This window comes from Coccinella septempunctata, chromosome 4 (genome assembly GCF_907165205.1).
Source record: "Coccinella septempunctata chromosome 4, icCocSept1.1, whole genome shotgun sequence".
NCBI classification, from domain to species: domain Eukaryota; kingdom Metazoa; phylum Arthropoda; class Insecta; order Coleoptera; family Coccinellidae; genus Coccinella; species Coccinella septempunctata.
In genome coordinates this window covers 17744971-17759006 of record NC_058192.1, presented here as the reverse complement: position 1 = coordinate 17759006, position 14036 = coordinate 17744971, and positions in this window count along the sequence as shown.

Genomic DNA, 14036 nt, shown 5'->3' with positions numbered 1-14036 from the left:
TCGTTGGTCCGTCGTAGGTCCATGTTTGTCCGCCCTTTTTTTTCATTTATCCAGGTACCGTTCTAGAGATATCGGAAAAGAACTTTTTTCGGTTCATTTTCTGAGCAGCACCCCCAAATCACAAAATCTTATTTTTGATACTACAGATCGTTTGTCCAACGTAAGTCCACTTTTGTCCACCAAATTTTTTCATTTGTCCACCCACAGAACCATAGAGATCCATCTATGCAAATTTTGTCAAGTGAGAAGTTGGCACCCCCAAATGAAAATTTTTAATCCAAAATTTCAGGATCGTTTGTCCATGATTGTTTTTCTATGCATTTTCTGAGCAGCTCAGCCAAATTGCGAAAACGATGGTGTATATCGTTTGTCCAACGTAAGTCCACTTTTATCCACCCAATTACTTCATTTGACAACCCACAGAACCATGCAACTCTTCTTGTAATAAATCTGACAATTTCATCCATCTAGGTGCAACCGTTCGGTCTTGACGAATTTTTAACTGAACCCAGCTTTTTCAGGATTTTTCGAAGATCAGCTTTCGAGTCGTTTATCTCTCAATAAAAGTAACCGAAGATGGAAATGTGGTACATTCTGATAGAGCAACTCTTCTAGTAATAAATCTGAGAATTTCATCCATCTAGTAGCAACCGTTCGGTTTTGACGACTTTCTGCTCAGAAACTCCACCGAAAAAACTTATTTTTCCATATCTCTCAAACGGAACCTGGACGAATGAAAAAAAAAGTGGACAAAGATGGATCTTCGATGGACAAACGATCCTGAAATTTTGGTTCAAAATTTTCATTTTGGGGTGCTAACTTCACACTTTCAAAATTTTCATAGATTGATTTCTATGGTTTTGAAAAAATTTGGTGGACAAAAGTGGACGTTGGACAAACGATCTGTACCATCCAAAATAAGTTTTTGTGATTTGGGGATGCTGCTCAGAGAAAATGAACCAAAAAAGTTTTTGTCCGATATCTCTGAAACGGTGCCTGAACAAATGAAAAATAAGGTGGACAAATATGGACCTACGATGGACAAACGACCCTGAAATTTTTGTTTCAAAATTCGCATTTGGGGGTGCCAGCTTCACATAGCTAGAATGAGGAGATAAATAGTACAGTCTAAACCAGAAAATTATCATACTTCAAAAATGTAATGAGGAATTAAATGAAGGTACTTTTGAGGAGGGAATTAGGAGCCATAAATTCCTGGTTCTCTGGCCAAGTACCAAGTATAGTGAATCTTCGGATTCTTTATAGTTATTTATTATATGATAAATCAAAGCCCCAGCAAGAAAATAACATTAACTCAATGATCCTTAAAATTCAGGAAGATCTTGATAGACTTGCAACGTTCTGTAGAGGTAACAGTCTTTTTCTGAACTTCGAAAAATGTTTAAGAATCTCGTTTACTAAAAACAAGAATTGTATTGAATTCACCTACAAAATTGAAAATCATGAATTGAGACGGGCTTCTGAGGTAAAGGATTTGGGAGTTTTAATGGATTCGAAACTTACATTCAAAGCGCATATCGAAAAAACTGTGAACGATTGTAACAAACTTATCGGTTTCATAAGGAGAACCTGTCATGTTTTTCGGGAAAGGCCTCTTCTGAACATTTATTTTGCGTATATTCACAGTAAACTGTGCTTTGCTTCGGTTGTCTGGAATCCCCATTATCAAGTTCATATTGACAGGATAGAAAGAGTTCAGAGGAGATTTCTCAGGTTTGTTGCATATAGGTCCCAAACTCCCATTGAAAATAGCGACTATTCTCCATTGATGCGAAAGCATGGGATTGTGACACTACAGGGTAGAAGAGCCATCGCGGATTTAATTATGGTCTTCAAGATAATGAATGGACTAACTCAAAGTCCGGAAATCTTCTCTAGGGTCCAGCTGAACATCCCGAATAGAGTGCTGAGATATTTTGAATTCTTTAAAATACCTTTTAGGAGAACAAATGCCGGTCAGAATTCCCCTTTGTGTCGAATGCTCAGGACTTTCAATGAATACTGCGGCAATGTAGAATATTTGAGGTTATCCCTGCTGTCCTTTCGTCGGAGAGTCAGGAGAATTTTTAAGAGCTGAACGCAAGGCCATACAGGCTTAAGTGCTTATGAACTGTGGAACTGTGTCCTTTTCACGAGCCGCTGGTAGTATTTATCTGTGTTTACCTATGTGCGAATAATGTTTTTTTTTTTTTTGCTTTTGTATTGATCACTGATTGATGTTTTGGTATTATTGTATTTTATTCACAACCCACTAAATTTAAATAGAGGGTTCTATTTTTGGATCACTAGATCTGTATGTAACCCCTTAGCATAAATAAATAAATAAATAAATAAATTAGTAGAAAGGAAGATTGTGAAAAGGAAACCACTCTCCAAATAAATCCTTAGAAGTGAGATAGGTACCGGTAAATGGTGATTCTAAACCAAGGCAGAAACAGGATGGATGGCACGTTTCCGATCTCGATTTTCAAAAGAATGTTAATAGCCAAAACCGCATCCCTCTATCTTATTTTGTTTTCAAGTTATAAGTGAAAACTTATTTTTCGGCTCTTCATACTGGTGCCTGTATTTCGTAAAGTATCAGTGATGTCTAAAAACAAATTACACTCTAAAGACACTTTTTCATGTAGAATGCAGTGGCACAGTCAAAGATTTTTTCAGTCTGCCACTTTTGAGTAAATCATGAGTGCTTAGAAGGAGCTATCTGCCAAGCTTTTAAGGTTGGGAATAATGAACCAAAAATTCTTATTGAAGAATATTGATACTTATGAAGGCGATACGGACCTGCTCCAGCCCAAAACTAAGAAATCTCGTTCACCTAACGAGTTTGTGGAATTGTAGAACAATCGGATAATGTTTCATTGTTTCACGATTCGGTTGCCCGTTAACAATTCCAGTCGTGACGCGACCGATTCTGCCTTCACTTACGCCGGACCGATCCTTCAACGAGCTTTAAATTAGACATATCTGAATACGAGATCTTCCACCTTCGATTTATAGACACGATTCCCGTATTTGGAACGGGACCGCATAAATCGGTGGCCTGAGATGACAGAAAGATTATTGTTTTTCTATTGTTCAATCGGCCTACATTTCTGGAGTTGTATTTCTCGCTACAAGGCACACTCGGTAATTCAATCGAGTGTTCCATACTTCGTAGTGTCACAGTATAGACACCATGGTGTCTATACTGTGGTAGTGTGTATCCTATCAGAGGTAGCCAAGTGACTAACTCAAATTATGTTAGATAGTTCACCCCTTATATAGGTTAGGAATCTGATTTCAATCGAAAGAGCTAAACAAAATATACAGGGTGAGTCTTTGACTCGTACAAATATTTAAACTGTAGATTCTTGAGGTCAGAATAAACACTTTGTTCCTATACCATTTTTTCCGATTCGGCCCTGATAAAAAGATATAGCCATTTTGAATTTTCATTATAAGCTGTGCTACCCCTGAAAAAACAAAAATACCTCCAGAATAACTAGCTAAATCTGGGACATTACATATCTATGGATCTTTTAAACAGAGTTGTATTCAGCCAAAGTACCCAATTTTTCAAATTTCAAAGATACTTTTTAATTTTTGAATATCAAATTACTCGATAACGGCGCATTATATAAGGAAATATGTATGAAGAATACTTTTATTTTACAAAACGTTCAAATATCCATCAGATAGCGTTTTTTCAAGAGTTGGGTTATTTGAATTTTAGGTATTTTTATGGTTTGTAATGGTCATAAAGAAGACATGGGTGATATCTTATGTACGAAAAAAATTAATCGGACAAATCAAAAACTATATTCCGAAATTCATTTCATTCGATGAAACCGTTTGTGAGATGGAACTGAGAATAATATTTTATATTATTTTTGTTCAACAGCCTGTATTTTTTAAACCGACCTGATTTGGAAAAAATGGTAGGGGAAAAAAGTGTTTCTTTTGAGATCGAGAATCTACTGTTGAAATTTGTGTACGAGTCAAAGACTCTCTTTCAACGTGAAAATCTTCATAGGGCAACGACCTACAGCATCTTTGTAGGAGAAAAGTATATCTTGTTATTTCACAGATACGAATCAGAAAAGGGCTTCAAGTCAAGCGTACATCCAAATATCCACGTTTAAAAGAGCACTGCATACAGCAATGTTTCTGATATGTGTCAATCAAGGATACTACCTCATATCATATCTAATCATTACTCATACAAGTTTTCAGTATGGCATAAGGTTCAGTGATCAATAACTGTGTATAAATTATCCAGTTACTTTGTCACCTGAAGTATGGGGTAGTATGCGTCAAATCCGATAGTCCTGATTTTTTGCACACTTGTTTATGATGTTTTTTTTAATGAATAATCCAAGTTTGTGACCTCAAGCGCTGAACGCAACTTACTTTAATCGTTCTAAAAAAGTTTTCCTAAAAAACGCCAAAATTTTAAAAGAAAAATAACTATTTTGCATAAAATCAGTACTGCCGGATTTGACGCATGCTGTACTGGACTAGCCCCCGGTTTCACAAAGTTTGATCAGGGAATCAATGCTTTATCGCCGGATAAACCTCTATTTGTTTTCAACCGATAATTCAGTCATATGCATTAAGAATATCATTCTCGCATCTAATTATGATAATTATACGCCCATTCAATAATTCTCAATTCAATTCAATATATTCAAAAATGAAAAGGTTTCAATTGATTTGGAAATCAAGTGACGTTGATCGGGCAATCAAAGTTTTGTGAAACCCGCTGTAAATAGCTTTTTCCAGTTATCCAGTAGAATTTGTACTAGCTTGAGCAGTTGATAAGGTCATAAGTCTTAGTTCTTAGGAGCTCTGCATGAACCCAGCGTAAGATAACCTAAAGGCACAGATAGAATTAACAAAAAAAGGCGTTTCAGGTGAAAGAGTGTCTTCGAGTATTCACAAAGTTGTTAAGGTATATTTCCTCTCGGGAGGCTTCTTGTTAGTTCAAATCTATTGGCTCAAACTCTCAGATTGCAAAAATCGTATATTACGATAATTAAGCAAGGAGAAAGAGTGCGCCTCTGAATAAATTTTGTTTATTATTCACCTCCCTTACTCTTGAAGGCGTTAACCATTTATAATTCCGATGTACGGGTGAGAACAGTTACTGCGATGAATTCGAATCTTTCCGTGCTCTTTCTGCTTGCTTGATTATCATATAATACGCAATCTAATAATTTGAGCTAATGGTCACATAATGCTATTTTCAATTTGAGAGTTAGGAAAGTGACTTCCCCTCAGTTCCTGTCAAATGTCGCTAGGGTGTAATCATACATCATATCCGCTACTGGCATCGAATAAAGGGGCCGTCAATTAATTCCATTTTCGTCGGGTTATGAGTTGTGTTTCTCAAAGTCAAATGAGACCGAAACTATAGTCAGTCACTCATTCATGACCAAGTGGTATTTCCATTGATACTAGTAGTTCGATTCAGATCGTAAAATTTTTTATTGATTTAATATCGACGTGTGATTTATCTGAATTAATCTCATTTATTATGTACCTATGCCTTTCTCTTGAAGGCGTTAACCATTTATGATTATGATAAAATTTCATATATGGATTGAGCAGGAAAAGGTTTGCATTTTGAATGATTCAGTGATGCTAATAAATATGATGGAAATGAAGAAATATACTTTCATCATCACGCAACCCTTTGCGTCCATTGTTGGACATAGGTCTCTCCCATTCTATACCACTCTCTTCTGTTCTGTGCTGTCCGAACCCAGTTATCGGATATTCTTTTTATGTCGTCTGTCCAGCGTGTAGGCGGTCTTCCTCTACTTCTCTTGTCTGCTCGCGGTCTCCACTCCAACAATCGCTTCGTCCACCGATCTCCTCTCATCCGTGCGACATGACCAGCCCAGTTCCATTTGAGTCTTGCCACAACGGTGATAACATCTTCTACGCCAGTTCTTTTTCTTAGATCTTCATTTCTTATGTGATCCCTCAGAGTTACACCCAACATCGACCTCTCCATCTTTCTTTGCGTCACTTTCAGCTTTCTTGCAGTTGCATTTGTTAATGTCAGGGTTTCGGCTCCGTATGTTAAAACTGGAAGCACGCACTTATTGAAAGCTTTTCTTTTTAGGTGGATAGGAATATCACCCTTGAAAATATCCCTTAGTCTACCATAGGCTGCCCATGCGAGAGTGAGTCTTCTGTTCAGTTCAGTGGTCTGATTATCTCTCGAGATACGAACTTCGTGGCCAAGATATATATAGGCTTCGACCCTTTCAATCTCACAACCATCAATATCGATGTTAGAACTGGGAATAAGATTTGTCATGAATTTGGACTTTTTCATATTGATTTTTAGACCAATTTCCCTGCATGCGTTTTTCAAGTCCTTTATCATTTTCTTTATTTCTCCGAGGTTATCCGAAATGAGTACTATGTCATCTGCGAAGCGCAAGTTATTAAGATATTTGCCATCAATATTGATGCCTTTTTTATCCCAATTCATCTGTTTGAATGCTCTCTCGAGGACTGTTATGAACAATTTTGGGGACATCGTGTCACCTTGTCTCACCCCACGTCCGATGGGTATGCGATCAGTGTTTTCGAATAATTTTACAGTCATTGTAGCATTTTTGTATATGTTGTAAATGAGTTTGGAATATCTGAAATCGACCCTGCAATCTTGCAGTGTTTGCATTACTGCCTTCAACTCAACTGTATCGAAAGCCTTGTGGAAGTCGATGAACGCCAATACCAAGGGTCTATTATATTCAGTTGTTTTTTCAATGAGTGTTTTTATACTTTGGAGGTGATCATTTGTTCCGAATCCGCGGCGAAAACCAGCTTGTTCTACAGGTTGATAGAACTCAATTTTATTTTCTAGCCGCGTAGTTATAACTGCGAGAGAGACAGAGAATAAAAAGTGGATAGGTTTAACATACCACAACAAGTTGTTTGAGGATGTATTCAGGAGTCTATAATAGGCAAAATAAAAAATTCTTGGCACCTCGCTGAATTCTTTATAGAAATTAAAGGATGAACATGTGAGGCTTCAACACTGTCAGTTAATATTAATGGACTGAATGCAGCATCTAGATCATCTTCAGCAAATGTAATAGACAAATGGTCAATAAAAACTCAGGTTCCAATGATGCAAATAGTAGATAGGTATTGATCAAATATCAAACGAATAAAATTGTACATTCAACACTCACTTGCAATGAATGGTGTACAATTTAATTGTTTCTCACTTCATAAATATTGGCAAGTCTTATTTCTTTCAGTTATACCTATCCGTAGAATCTTCATCAGAATATTCGAAAATGGATTATAACGAACAACGGACCAATTTATTCATCCTGAAGTCATTTCGGTTCAATTTCCTAACATCCTGGCAGATAATTAAGTGCCATTCAACAATATCAGATAATAGAATGGCCTTCTTTGATGGGACTTCGAGATTCAGATTGACCTGCGAATTCGGGTGTCGAAGGCATCCGATAAAATATCATCATATCGTCTTCCAGAAACTTCGTAATATTATAATTGGACGTCGCCATTAGAGTCGAACTTTTGCCTCAAGACGTTCGAAAAAAAATGGTCTGGTCCGAACAAATAAGTTTATTTATAGAGTCAAATCCCAATTCGTCAAAACGGCGGTTATAAAATATCATAGTTAAGAGGTCGCACATAAATGTCTAGATTTTATGACTAGATTCTTAAATTTATGAAGTGGAATAAAAATTCGGTTAATGTAAAACTTCTCCTACACCACAGTATCTTTTCCTGAATTCAAGAACTTTTGGAAACATAGTTTCACTTTTCTCTATTCAATATTCATATCGAATTGTCTAAAAGACTTCCAATTCCAGAAGAGAATTCAACGGGGTTGAGATAAACTACAATCTATCAGTTCTGCTTTGGCACCATATGTTTCAAAACTCTGCCTAATTTTAAAGTTACAGAAACATTTAACCTTCACAGAGATTAAACAGGGTGTTTTTAAAGGTGAGGCTTTTTTTGACAGAAGGTAGAAATCGTCAGAGTACCTAAGTCGTTTAACCACAAATTGTCTAGCTAAAATATACAAGTTAGATGAGATACAACCCCTAGAAGTTCGACAAAATTTCATTGAATTTCAAGTACGGGACTGTGGAAGGTGACTCCGGGATCTAAAAAACGAAATAAAATGAAACATATGGCTGGACAATGAATGGTTCAGTACCAAGTTCATCGGATTAGATGCATCAGGTAACTTTTGAGAGAATCAAAATTGTTGTATCGTGGAATTCAGGGTAAAAAAAATGTAGAAAATCGAGGCAATTTCTTGAAAGATCTTATGTTAGTTATCCCATTTTTACGACGATTGTTGGAATGTTCGTACAAGAAGATTGTGATGCCCATTGTGAAAAAATTCGTGAATAATTTAGACGAATTTTATTGGTGAAATTTTGAAGTATTATTTCATTGCTTACACTTGTGTCCAAGTCTCTTCAGTCAGTTGGTATCGAAATGGGCCATTTCATAAAATCGTGTAACTAATTAAAAAATAATGAGAACAATTCGGCAATCCTAAGTTTACGTTTTCATCACCACGTAAATATCGTGTGTATAGATGTGATGCTGTTTTTCCTCCTTATAATGACCATTATCCTTAACGAATGTACCATTCTTGGTAAATTTCGATTCGTCACTCTAAAAAGTTTTCATATTGCTCTTGGGAAGGAACTAGAGACATTTTCAATTGATAAATAAAGGATAATTAATCATAATGCTATGATTGAAGTTATTTCCTCTTGCCACAGGTTCTTCATACTGTTAATGCTTAATTTCTTTCATTTTCATGGACAATGAAACTGGGAATTATTGTTTTAGTTCTCTAAGCCTTAATTTAAAAATAATATATGCTATTTCGTCTTTTCAATACTTTGAATTATATCTCGGTTGCTTGTTTGCAATCATGTAATTTCCATCTTCTGTTTTCTATAAGCAGAAAGTGTTTATTTATCATTTCATGTATCTATATCTGCTCATCCCATCATGTTGATGTGGCTAAGGAAAGTTTTGAGTTTAATAAGGTTTATAATCCCAGTGAAATTTTAATGGAATGAAGGTAACAGTATTGGTTTGAATGCGAATTATGCAAAATTCAACTAATCACATCGTTCTATTCGGTTCGGCTTTAGCATAAATGTTGTGGTTCAGCGTGGGAATCCTACTTGTGCAAACAATTATATACGTATATCCATGTCGGGCATAGAATGAAGCAAGGGCTTATTGAATCGTCAGCCTTTAATCGCATCGTCAAAGGAGACGATGCGTTCAATACAAGACACTGAAAATTAGGCGGAAATCCAATGATCCAGTTCTATACTGCTCCAACAAAATGAAGTGATGATTGATTTTCTCTAAAAAAACCCTGGTTTCATTCTGAATATGCGTTTGCGGTTATTTTTGCGGGATGAGAAAATGTAACATCCGTCAAGTTTAAATTTCAGTTTCGATTTGATTAATTTGTTCGATATCAATTTTTGTTTCTTCGTCCAAGAAGGCAAGATGTATATACTGAAATTTTTTAGGGTTTTCACTCCCAATCTCTGAAACAAAATAAATTAAAAAATGAAATAAACGATTGGCTCCTGCGTAAATTATTGCACTAATTTGTCAGGAGCAAATCAACTAGAAAAAATTGTTGTCTGACAATGAACTGAAAATAAAGAACGTTGAAATTATAGTTTTATATTGTAATATTTCGTAGTCTATATCAGACTCATTCATCAGACGAAAATCAATTTTCGAAAACCTTCTGAATTGTATCTTTTGTTTGTTGTTTTGTTTAATTGTCAATACATAGAAACAGAGACTGCATAGAAACGTTGATTCATTTAATTTTGAAATCACCGGATAACAGTTCCTTCTTCAGTAAATTGATCTATTCCTACCGAACAATTTGCCAAATTATTACCTCGATCCAATAAAATACACGTAGACTCTTTAATCTTTCGTTTATAATGGTCCTGCATGAATTAGAACAAATATGATCTGCGATCTGTGATCGATTAATTTCTCTATTTTTAATAAGTATTATTTTTATGTTCGCGTTTTCTTATTTCTAGAGGTCTAGACGTTTCACCTGTATAAGTTTTACCACAAGTACAGGGTATGTTGTGAATAAAAATTTTTATTTTTGTTTTTCGTTCAAATGTTTAGCTTTTGTTAATATGCTTTTTCAGAATATGTATCACATTTCCATGTACGGTTACTTTTATTGAGAGATAAACGACTCGAAAGCTGACCTTCGAAAAATCCTGAAAAGATGGGTTCAGTTAAAAATTCGTCAAGACCGATAGGTTGCTCATGGTTCTGTGGGTGGAGAAATTAAGTAATTGGGTGGACAAAAGTGGATTAACGTTGGACAAACGATATTTATAATCGTTTTCGCAATTTGGCTGAGCTGCTCAGAAAATGCACCAAAACAACTTCTTTTTCCATACCTCTCAAACGGTGCCTGGACAAATGAAAATAAAAGGTGGACAAACATGGACCTACGATGGACAAACAACCCTGAAATTTCTGTTCAAAAATTTTCATTTGGGGGTGCCAATTCACACTTTCCAAAATTTTCAAAGATTGATTTCTATGGTTCTGTGGGCGGACAAATGAAAAAATTTGGTGGACAAAAGTGGACTTACGTTGGACAAACGATCTGTACCATCAAAAATAAGCTTTTGCGATTTGGGGGTGCTGCTCAGAAAATGAACCGAAAAATCGGTGGACAAACATGGACCTACGATGGACAAACGACCCTGAAATTTTTGATTCAAAATGGGGGTGCCAGCTTCACACAGCTACAGTCTTTCTCTCGATACTCCGAATGATGGTGATGGCTAGTACGATTTGGATTGTGTGTTCCTTTTCGAGATAGTTGATGCATGTCGTAGAATTGATTTCACTGATATGTTGACCAATCAATTGAAAGATACACATATCTGTAGGAGAAAATCCCACGAAAACTCAGAGAATGTTTACTTTCACAAATGGCAATTTTTGGGAAATCCAATTAAATATCTTCAAATTAATTTTAAATAAGTTATGCATTGTCCTGTTGAAATAAACATAGTCACTTTTGAAATGAAAGAAACTGAACTATAAAGTCACATATCTCGATTGAAACTCTGAAAGTATTGGATATTAGAAATGAAGTATGAAAATTCTCATTCATCATCATTTATCAATGTTGATCAGAATTCTTCCAAACGTTCAACATTTAATTACAACGTTATCCAGACTGATGTTCTTCAGAGTCCACTACGATAGGATTGAATAGCTTCAGTTAAATATAGAAGCATAATTATCAAAAATCCAAATTAATCATTTAGATATCTTGGAATACAACAAAGGCGTGAATTATAGCTCAGCACCTCGACCTTCGTAGATCCTCGCAATTATCATCGAAAACGAAAAATCATCATCCATTCGACAAACAGAAATAAATATCCCATTAGAGCTCGAAGATGCGTATAATTCATCTCGACAATACAAAATTATCTGCGATAGCCGGCTGTAAAGCAATTATGTTGCCTTTTCCAGTAACATGGATTCCCATTACTTCATTACCTTCTTCGACAAGTCTTGTGACTAATGAGAACAGCATCTCGAATGAATAAATACATAAATAAATGTATATATTGAGATCGGGGGCGGTCAGAAAAATCGGTTGTCGATAAATAAAAGATGATTCAGGGGACCAGATAATTTTGTTGAAATTCCAGTTGATTTACGATAGGAGTGTGCAATTCCTGGTTATATTCGCGTTCTCTGAATTTATTTTCACAGCTCAATTAGGGTTTTGCAATATTTTCGAAATGAATAACAGCCTACTTACGAAATGAATAGGCACTGTATCCATAAATTAACCGTTCAATTCTTCAATGAAATGGTGATGTTTCGGAATATCTGCCATTTTTACTTCACTTATTGAAGATTATTCGTTTTCTTCAATTCCTTCATATTTCATATGCCATTTACTACGCCAGACCTTTCTCGAAATGACAAAAACAGTCACTAACTCTCCTGGCAAATCTCGAATTTGGGACACAATATTCCAGAAAATAAGCTTGTCATTGGCGTGATGGCGTGTTCAACATTTGCATCTCATTACAATTACAAATAATAAGCTTAAAAAGAACTACTTATAAAATTGTAAAAGTGCCATCATATAATAATAAAGTAGCTCAAAATAAAACTGTTTTTGTTGTACTCTGGTTCAACAGTGATAAAATGCTTTCGCCTTTCAATATACCTACTCAATGTGCTCAATTTGGTGACCATTTCAAAAGTTGCTGATTCTTGTTCACCAAATTTTCATTTATGAGAAATCAAATGTTGTCTCTCATATATGAATGGCTTTTCGGTCCTCGTTTGATAACTTTCTCAGTTTCAAGCAAGTTCTTTTCGTTTGCGTTTCTAAGAATTATACTGGTGGAGTTTTTGACTCGTACAAATATTCTGGCAGGAGATTCTTGAGGTCAAAAGAAACACTTTTATTCCATACCATTTTTTGCGATTCGGCTCTGATAAAAAGATAAAGCCATTTCAAGTTCTCCTTATGAGCTGACAAAATTACCTTCAGAATAACTAATAGATAGATCTGTGACAATACACATCTGTAAATCTTTCAAAAAGAGTTTCATCCGGTCAAAGGACCTACCCAATTTTTCTAATTTTACAGATATTTTTATTATATCAAAACCAAGATTATTTCGTACCATTATTTTTTATTATTGCACATCAAAAATTACTCGAAAACGGTGCATTATACCAGAAAATATAAGTAATACTCTTATTTTACAAAAGGTTCAAATATTCATTAGATAGCGTCCAACTTAGTTTGAAGAGTTGGGTTCTTTGAATTTTTGGTATTTTATGGTCATAATGAGAAAATCGGAAGCCGTGAGTGATATCTTGCGTTCGAAAAAAAATCATCAAATAAATGAAAAACTATATTCCGAAATTCATTTCATTCGATAAAACCGGTTGTGAGATAACATTTTTTTGTGGTTTTTCAACAGCCTGTATATTTTACACCGAGCCGATTCGGAAATAATGGTGAAGGAAAAATGTGTTTTTTGACCTCAAAAATCTATTGTTAAAATATTTGTACGAGTCAAAGACTCACCCTGTATAATGAGTGTAACGTTTCCACAATCAGCTTTGATTAAAAATCTGGAAATTTGTTTTGCAATTATGTCTAGACGTGAACTTAGTGCGGATGAAGCCAATAGGGCTATTAGTATGATCGAGGCTGGAAAAATCAGAGAGATTTTGCGCAAATTGCTTTCAAGTTAGTGAAAGCGTAGTTTTCGGGCCAAGAAAGACCAAGAAAGTGGACGCTCAAGATCTACCACTCCTGTACGAGATCGGTTTCTGACTCTGTCTACCCGTAGAGATGAGCCTTCGAATACTTGTCGAATCAGAATTGTTGGTAAGTGATTCTACCAGCAATGCGCAGATTTCCATTTGTTTTATGCTGCTATCGATGAAGCTCAGAAAATTCATGGAACTCCGCACCTCAGTATAATTTTTTACACCCAAATCATACGATATGATATAAGAGCATCGGAAGGCTATAAAGCGTTAAAATAATATCCTGGAGAGAAGAATGAACATAAATCTGCTAACTATTTATCTTCAATATTCTAGTGACCATCGTATAAAGACTACTTGTACCTAGTCTTTATCCAATGTAGTTTCTGTGGAGTCACTGGAGAGTCGGTTAATCTTGCTCATCTGCTTTGGATTACAGTTCCTATTTGTTTCTTGATGATACTGGAATGATTTTATCGAAATTTTTCGTTGAAAATGAAGGTGACTAGAGATCTTGTTCAACGTTGGATATACCAGTATATCGATGTTTTCAACAACAGCAATACATGGAATTCATTCAAATTCACTGGAAAAAGCAGAGTTACCGTGCTTTACTACATCCTGCATGGCGTACCCTTGTAAAACCTATAAAGTAACAAAATCGATAT